This window comes from Arachis ipaensis, chromosome B01 (genome assembly GCF_000816755.2).
Source record: "Arachis ipaensis cultivar K30076 chromosome B01, Araip1.1, whole genome shotgun sequence".
NCBI classification, from domain to species: Eukaryota; Viridiplantae; Streptophyta; class Magnoliopsida; order Fabales; family Fabaceae; genus Arachis; species Arachis ipaensis.
Window position 1 is genome coordinate 111,617,498 of NC_029785.2, and position 9,739 is coordinate 111,627,236.

Sequence of the window (9,739 nt, forward strand, 5' to 3'; positions counted from 1 at the left end):
AATTAGTTTCTCTAATGCAGCATAATTGCAAGTTTCATGGACTTCCATTAGAAGATCCTCATCAGTTCTTAGCTGAATTCTTGCAAATCTGTGACACTGTTAAGACCAATGGGGTTAATACTGAGGTCTACAGACTTATGCTTTTTCCTTTTGCTGTAAGAGACAGAGCTAGGACATGGTTGGACTTACAACCTAAAGAAAGCCTGAACTCTTGGGAAAAGTTTGTCAATGCTTTCTTGCTCAATTTCTTTCCACCTCAAAAGTTGAGCAGGCTTAGAGTGGAAGTCCAAACCTTCAGACAGAAGGAAGGTAAATCCCTCTATAAAGCTTGGGAAAGATACAGGCAATTGATCAGAAGGTGTCCTTCTGACATGCTTTCAGAATGGAGCATTCTATGTATATTCTATGATGGTCTATCTGAATTATCCAAGATGTCCTTGGATCACTCTGCTGGTCGATCTCTTCATCTGAAGAAGACGCCTGCAGAAGCCCAGGAACTCATTGAAATGGTTGCAAATAACCATTTCATGTATACTTCTGAAAGAAATCCTGTGAATAAAGGGATGACTCAGAAGAAAGGAGTTCTTGAGATTGATACTCTGAATACAATATTGGCTCAGAATAAAATATTGACTCAGCAAGTCAATATGATTTCTCAGAATCTGACTGGAATGCGAGCTGCATCCAGCAGTGCTAAAGAAGCCTCCTCTGAAGGAGAAGCTTATGACCCTGAGAATCCTGCAATGGAAGAGGTGAATTATATGGGAGAATCTTATGGAAACACCTATAATCCTTCATGGAGAAATCACACTAATTTCTCATGGAAGGATCAACAGAAGCTTAATCAAGGCTTCAATAATAATGGTGGGAGAAATAGGTTTGGCAATAGCAAGACTTTTCCATCATCTTCTGAACAACAGACAGAGAATTCTAAGCAGATCCTCTCTGACTTAGCAACCATAGTCTCTGATCTATCTAAGACCACTCTCAGTTTCATGACTGAAACAAAGTCCTCCATAAGAAATTTGGAGGCACAAGTGGGACAACTGAGTAAAAGAGTGACTGAAACCCCTCCTAGTACTCTCCCAAGCAAGACAGAAGAGAATCCAAAAAGAGAGTGCAAGGCCATCAATATATCCAACACCAAGTTTTTGGCGCCGTTGCCCGGGATTGTTCGAGTTTGGACAACTGACGGTTCATCTTGTTACTTAGATTAGGTAATTTTATTTTATGTTTGAGCTTTTTATTTTTATTTTCGAAAAAAAATACAAAAAAAAATTAGTTTTCAAAAAATTCAAAAAAAATTTACAAAAAAATTTTGTTCTTCAGAATTTTTAAGAATGAATTCTAGAGTTTTATAAGATATGTTGAAACCTGGCTGGCTGTTAAGCTATGTCTAATCTTTTGGACCGAGGTTTCCACTTATCTTTGCAGGAGCCTTTTTGGTTGCCATCAATTTGGCTGTTGTCTGTAATGCTCTGCTAAAGCTTGGATGGCCATTTGGCCATGTCTAATTCTTTTGGACCAAAGCTTTAGACTAACATTGCATGATTCCTGGAATTCTTATTAAAAATTTGGTATCTCTTTATTTCTTTTTTCCGAAAAAAATTTACAAAACAAATATAAAAAAATTAATAAAATCATAAAAACCAAAAAGATTTTGTGTTTCTTGTTGGAGTCTTGTGTCAAATTTTAAGTTTGGTGTCAATTGCATGCTTTAATTTTTCTTTAATTTTCGAAAATATATGCATTGTGTTCTTTATTGATCTTCAAGTTGTTCTTGATGACTTTTCTTATTTGATCTTTAAATTTTCTTGTTTTGTGTCTTTTCTTATTTTTCATATGCATTCTTGAATTATTAGCGTCTAAAATTTAAAAATTTTTAAGTTTGGTGTCTTGCATGTTTTTCTTTTCTTAAAAATTTTCAAAAATATGTTCTTGGTGTTCATCATGATCTTCAAAGTGTTCTTGGTGTTCATCTTGACATTCAAAGTGTTCTTGCATGCATTTATTATTTTGATCTTAAATTTGTATGTTTTGTTTCATTTTTGCTGTTTAATGAAAAAAAAGAGAAAAACAATAAAATGATATCTTTTTTTTTCTCTCTCCTCATTAAAAATTCAATATTCAAAAATAATATATTTCCCTTACTTTACTTATAAATTTTTGAAATCATTGGGTTGACTTAATCAAAATTTTTAAAATTTAGTTGTTTTTTTTTAGTCAAGTCAAAATTTCAATTTCAAAAATCTATCTTTTCAAATCTTTTTCAAAATCAAATCTTTTTTATTTTTCTTTCATGTTTTTTTGAAAATTTTAAAAATTGATTTTCAAAATCTTTTTCTTATTTTTATTTCATATTTTCGAAATTATTGCTAACATTTGATATTTTGATTCAAAAAAATTTTTCAAGTTGTTACTTGCCTATTAAGAAAGGATCAATCTTTAAATTCTAGAATCATATCTTTTAGTTTCTTGTTAGTCAAGTAATCAACTTTAATTTCAAAAATCAAATCTTTTTAATTTCCTATTCAAATCTTTTTCAAAATGAATTTCAATCATATCTTTTTCAAAACTTAAATTCAAAATCTTTTTCTAACTTCTTATCTTTTCAAAATTGATTTTTAAATCTTTTTCAATTAACTGCTTGACTTTTTGTTTGATTTTAAAACTTTACTATTTCTTATCTTTCTCAAAACCACCTAACTACTTTTCTCTCTCCAATTTTCGAAAATCACTAACCACTTTTTCAAAAATCTTTTTAATTAAGTAATTTATTTAATTTTCAAATTTTATTTTATTTCTTCTCTTAATTTTCGAATTATAACTAATAATTAAAATAAAAACAAAAATATTTTCTTTTTATTTTCATTTAATATTCGAATTTTTTCTCTCTCATCTCTTTCTATTTATTTTATTTAATTACTAACACTTCTCTTCTTCTTAAAATTCGAACCCTCTCCCTCTCTTTATGTTCAAATTCTCTTCATTCTTTCTCTACCTCATTCTTCTATTCTTCCGTTCTTCTACTTACATAAAGGAATCTCTATACTGTGACATAGAGGATTCCTCTTCTTTTCTACTCTCTTCTTTTTTCATATGAGCAGAAATAGGGATAAAGACATTTTTGTTGAAGTTGATCCTGAACCTGAAAGGACTCTGAAGAGGAAGCTAAGAGAAGCTAAAACACAACACTCTGGAGAGGACCTTACAGAAATTTTCAAAAAGGAAGAAGATATGGCAGCCAAAAATAACAACAATGATGGGGATGCAAGGAAGGTGCTTGGTGACTTTACTGCACCAACTTCTGACTTCTATGGAAGAAGCATCTCAATTCCTGCAATTGGAGCAAACAACTTTGAGCTTAAGCCTCAATTAGTTTCTCTAATGCAGCAGAATTGCAAGTTTCATGGACTTCCATTGGAAGATCCTCATCAGTTCTTAGCTGAATTCTTGCAAATCTGTGACACTGTTAACACCAATGGGATTAATCCTGAGGTCTACAGACTTATGCTTTTCCCTTTTGCTGTAAGAGACAGAGCTAGGATATGGTTAGACTCACAACCTAAAGAAAGTCTGAACTCTTGGGAAAAGTTGGTCAATGCTTTCTTGGCCAAATTCTTTCCACCTCAAAAGTTGAGCAAGCTTAGAGTGGAAGTCCAAACCTTCAGACAGAAGGAAGGTGAATCCCTCTATGAAGCTTGGGAAAGATACAAGCAATTGATCAGAATGTGTCCTTTTGACATGCTTTTAGAATGGAGCATCCTATGTATATTCTATGATGGTCTGTCTAAATTGTCCAAGATATCATTGGACCACTCTGCTGGTGGATCTCTTCATCTGAAGAAGACACCTGCAGAAGTCCAGGAACTCATTGAAATGGTTGCTAATAACCAGTTCATGTACACTTCTGAAAGAAACCCTATGAATAATGGGACAACTCAGAAGAAAGGAGTTCTTGAGATTGATACTCTGAATGCCATATTGGCTCAGAAAAAAATATTGACTCAGCAAGTCAATATAATTTATCAGAGTTTGACTGAAATGCAAGCTGCATCAGGCAGTACTAAAGAAGCCTCCCCTGAAGGAGAAGCTTATGACCCTGAGAATCCTGCAATGGAAGAGGTGAATTACATGGGAGAATCCTATGGAAACACCTATAATCCTTCATGGAGGAATCATCTTAATTTCTTATGGAAGTATCAGCAGAAGCCTAATCAAGGCTTCAATAATAATAATGGTGGAAGAAATAGGTTTGGCAATAGTAAGCCTTTTCCATCATCCTCTGAGCAACAGACAGAGAATTCTAAGCAGAGCCTCTCTGACTTAGCAACCATAGTCTCTGATCTATCTAAGACCACTTTCAGTTTCATGACTGAAACAAGGTCCTCCATCAGAAATTTGGAGGCACAAGTGGGTCAACTGAGTAAAAGAGTTACTGAAATCCCTCCTAGTACACTCCCAAGCAATACAGAAGAGAATCCAAAGAGAGAGTACAAGGCCATCAATATACCCCACACGGCCGAACCTGGAGAGAGTCAAAAGGCAGTGATTTCCAATAAGGAAGACCTCAATGGACGTCCATTGGCCACCAAGGAGTTCTCTAATGAGGAACCAAAGGAATCTGAGGCTCACATAGAGACCATAGAGATTCCATTGAACTTACTGTCGCCATTCATGAGCTCTGATGAGTATTCTTCCTCTGAAGAGGATGAAGATATTATTGAAGAGCAAGTTGCTTAGTATCTAGGAGCAATCATGAAGCTGAATGCTAAGTTATTTGGTAATGAGACTTGGGAGGATGAACCTCCATTGCTCATCAATGAATTGAATGCTTTGGGGCAACTGAAATTACCTCAGAAGAAATCGGATCCCGGAAAGTTCTTAATACCTTGCACCATAGGCACCATGACCTTTAAAAAGGCTCTGTGTGACCTGGGGTCAGGAATAAACCTCATGCCACTCTCTGTAATGGAGAAACTAGGGATCTTTGAGGTACAAGCTACTAGATTCTCACTAGAATTGGCAGACAAATCAAGGAAACAAGCTTATGGACTTGTAGAGGATGTCTTGGTGAAGGTTGAAGGCATGTACATCCCTGCTGACTTCATAATCCTAGACACTGGGAAGGATGAGGATGAATCCATTATCCTTGAAAGACCCTTCCTAACCACAGTAAAAGCTGTGATTGATGTAGACAGAGGAGAGTTAGTCCTGCAACGGAATGAGGACTACCTTGTGTTTAAGGCTCAAGGATCTTCTTCTGCAACCATGGAGAGGAAGCATGAAAAGCTTCTCTCAATACAGAGTCAAACAGAGCCCCCACACTCAACTTCTAAGTTTGGTGTTTGGAGGCCACCATTAAGCTCTGAGTCTCTGTGAAGCTCTCTAAGAGCTTACTGTGAAGCTATTGACATTAAAGAAGTGCTTATTGGGAGGCAACCTAATGTTACTTAATTATATTTATTTGTTTTCTATTGTTATTTTATGTTTTCTTTAGGTTGATGATCATGTGAAGTCATAAAAATAACTGCAAAATTAAAGCGGAATCAAAAATAGCATCAAAAACAGCACACCCTGGAGAACAGGCTTACTGGCGTTTAAACACCAGTAAGGATAGCAGACAGAATGGGCAGCATTCTGGGCGTTTAATGCCAGAAAAGGGTGTCTGGCGTCTGGCTGGCGTTAAACGCCAGAAATGGCAGACAGAATGGCATTAAACGCCAGAAAGGGGCAGCAGACTAGCGTTTAACACCAGGAAAGGTAGTAGAGCTGGCGTTAAATGCCAGAATTGGCACACAGAGGGCGTTTAAATGCCAGAATGGTGCAGGGAGCAGAATTCCTTAACACCTCAGGATCTGTGGACCCCACAGGATCCCCACAACGCTAGAATTGGCACACAGAGGGCGTTTGAATGCCAGAATGGTGCAGGGAGCAGAATTCCTTGACACCTCAAGATCTGTGGACCCACAGGATCCCCATCTACTCCACCTCTTCTTCTCTCCTCTTTACACCTTTCTATAACACTCTTTCCCAAATACCCTTGACCAATCCCATCAATAACTCTTCCCCAAATACCCTTCACCTATCAAACCTTACCCTCTTCTCCATAATCTCTTCACCACTCACATCCATCCATCATAAACCCTACCTACCTCACCATTCAAATTTAAACCATTTCCCTCCCAAACCCACCCCTTCATAATCGAATTCCCTCTCTCTCTCTTACCCTATAAATACCTCTCCTTACCACCTTCCAATTCACACATCATACACACTTACCCCCTTGGCCGAACCCACTCCTCACCTCCATCTCCTCCATCTCTTCTTCTTTTTCTACTCCTTTCTTTCTTCTTTTGCTCGAGGACGAGCAAACCTTCTAAGTTTGGTGTGGAAAAAGCCCTGCTTTTTGTTTTTTCCATAACCATTAATGGCACCTAAGGCCAGAGAAACCTCTAGAAAGAGGAAGGGGAAGGCAATTGCTTCCACCTCCGAGTCATGGGAGCTGGAGAGATTCATCTCAAAAGTGCATCAAGACCACTTCTATGAGGTTGTGACCAAGAAAAAGGTGATCCCCGAGGTCCCCTTCATGGTCAAAAAGAGTGAATATCTGGAGATCCGACATGAGATTCAAAGAAGAGATTGGAAAGCTCTCACCAACTCCATTCAACAAGTCAGAATCTTAATGGTTCAAGAGTTCTATGCTAATGCATGGATCACTAAGAACCATGACCAAAGTGTGAACCCAAACCCAAAGAATTGGCTCACAATGGCTAGGGGATGGTTGGAGTTCATCCAACGCTCTATCATTCCTACTAGCAACCGGTCTGAAGTTACAATCAAGGTTCAGAAAACCAGACCGGTCATCAAACCATTCTAATCACTGGGTCACTGGTTTATTGGTCTAACCGGTCTAACCGATGGTTTAACCAAAAAAACTGTTTTAGAATAGAATAATAAATAAATTATAAATACACATCCTAAAATATAATTATAGTCTAATATAAATCTTAAAATATCTTCAAAATTTAAAACACTACATAAAATATCATCAACCAAATACATATGATCTTATCAAAATCCAAACTCAAAAGTTAAATAGTAATATATCTAAATATTAAATCCCAACATCATGGTTTATCAATCATCAAAATCTGCAAGAACTTGTTGCAAATATGCTTCGGTGGGATGATCTTCACCTTCATTCCCACCCTGTTGAGCAGAAGAATCAAGAGATGCGGCATAAAGACCACTACTACCACCGCCACTTTGATATAAATCAGCATCAATTTCAACTAATAAAATACACGTTATCATTATATTATAAACTAACAACATTCTAATAAATCATTAGAAATTAAATATACTATACTCAGGTTCTTTCTCTACAACCTCTTCAGTCACCCAAAAATCAACAGCATGCTAAAAGGCCTGATCTGGTTTGAGGCTTTGAGCAGCTAGTGTGTTGACCGTGAAGTACACAGACACCAGAAATAGCCATCATTCAGGTTCAATAAGTCACAAACTTGTAGACGGACAAAGATTGCATGACCTCCAGCTCCAACAATTTATAAACTCAAAAATTGATAGTAAAGGAGTCAAGGCAGGCTGCTGCCCACATCTTTCTAAAACCACCAATGCCCATAGCCCCATACCCTAGTTCTAGTTGTGGCTCATTTTAGCAACTTATTTGTCAGTTAATTTACAAAATGGAAATTAAATTACAGAATGGAATCATTGAAATTTGAGTGAAGAGCTCGTCTCAAGTCGATGGACACTTAAAAAACTATAGCAAGAGACATTTCAGTAAGCAAAATGCCACAACACAATCTGCCACTTGACACTATCTTAAGCAAAATACCACAACACAATCAGACACGCCACTCCTACATTATCAAATCCTGCAATGTTCTTGTTCTCAGCAAAGAATTTCGGGGACATTCTGCAAATTTGAACAGAGACACAAAACCCTATAATCAATATAATCATTCAATGATTTGTTGATTTCAGAACAAAGAGTCAGAGAATAAAATGAAAAACGAAGAACAAGTGCACACCAAAGTCACTGACCATCAAGAGGGCGACGAGCAGGACGAATCCAATAGAGGATGGGGAGAACTTACTTTCCCATCAGGCAGTGAAACAGCAGACTTAGTTCCAGAATAAATAATCACCCTAACCTTCAAATCAATAACTATTTCAACAAAAATTCAGAAATATCATACTCAAAAATAAAAAAATGGCAGCAGCAGGCCAGCAACATAACAAATCTATTTCAACAACATAATTTCAACAACACAAAACCAATGATTTACGTCATTTCAGATTCAGAAGTCACTAATTATCAGACATTCAAGTTTCAACACAGACTCAACAGAGCATAGGGAATCACTAAACAGTGCCACTAACCTTCAACTGAGAGCAAGACGATGACGGCGACACCACGGCAAGCATCTCAAACTCGAAGCCTCGAACAGCGAAGCTAGAAGACGACGCGACGACGATGTGCCGAGCTAGGGATTTGGTTTAGAACAGGGGGGAGGAGGAGGCCGCGGAGGCGCCTACAACGACGAGCGGCGGCGTCGAATCCGTTGAAGAGGCTAGGTTTTTGGTTTGGTTTCTGAATTCTTGAAGAAGCTAGGGTTGGTGAGTGGTGAGGGACTGAGGGCATTTGATTTGCGAAGGCGTTTGGGGGAGGGGGGTAAGTGACGCGGCGTGGGTTTGTTTTTTTAAGAACTGGCCGGTTTCTGGTCCGGCCCAACTGACCAGTTTTCTGCCGGTTCGCCAGTTTTCCAACGGTTTTGAAATTGGCGGTTTTAGGAGGAGGACCAGACTGTTTCTCTCACCGATTCCCGGTTTAATCGGTTCAACTGGCCGGTCAGGTCCGGTTTTCAGAACATTGGTTACAATAGACCGGGCTATCATGATCCATAGCATCATGAATGGAGAGGAAGTAGAAGTTCATGAGATCATATCCCTAGAACTCTACAAGGTGGCAGACAAGCACTCTACTTTGGCAAGGTTAGCATTCCCTCATCTCATCTATCACCTATGCAATTCAGCTGGAGTTGTCATAGAGGGAGACATCCTCATTGAAGGAGACAAGCCCATCACTAAGAAAAGGATGGAGCAAACAAGAGAGCCCACTCAAGGACCTCAACAAGAGTATGAGGAAGTTCTTCATCATGAAATCCCTGAGATGCCTCAAGGGATGCACTTTTCTCCACACAATTATTGGAAGCAAATCAACACCTCCTTAGGAGAATTGAGTTCCAACAGGGGGCAACTAAGGATGGAGCACCAAGAGCATTCCATCATCCTTCATGAAATTAGAGAGGACCAAAGAGCCATGAGAGAGGAACAACAAAGGCAAAGAAGAGACATAGAGGAGCTCAAGCACTCCATAAGATCTTCAAGAGGAAGAACTAGCCGCCATCACTAAGGTGACCTGTTCTTTAATTTTCTTGTTCTTATTTTACTATTTTTTTGATTCACATGCTTTATGTTTCATCTATGTTTGTATCTTTATTACATGATCATTAGTGTCTTGTGTCTATGTCTTAAAGCTATGAATGTCCTATGAATCCTTCACCTTTCTTAAATGAAAAATATTTTTATTTGCAAAAGAACAAGAAGTACATGAATTTCGAATTCTATCTTGAAAATAATCTAATTATTTTGATATGGTGGCAATACTTTTTGTTTTCTGAATGAATGCTTGAACAGTGCATATTTTTGA

General features: G+C 37.7%; 1 long non-coding RNA gene across 1 annotated transcript in view; it reads left to right on the top strand.

The window, feature by feature from the left end:
• The window catches only part of LOC110271902, a 2,566-nt gene continuing 281 nt past the window's right edge, over positions 7,455-9,739 (top strand). Inside the window, exon 1 of the long non-coding RNA XR_002362748.1 lies at positions 7,455-7,508. This is a non-coding gene — a long non-coding RNA (uncharacterized LOC110271902). The remainder of the gene's footprint in view (positions 7,509-9,739) is intronic.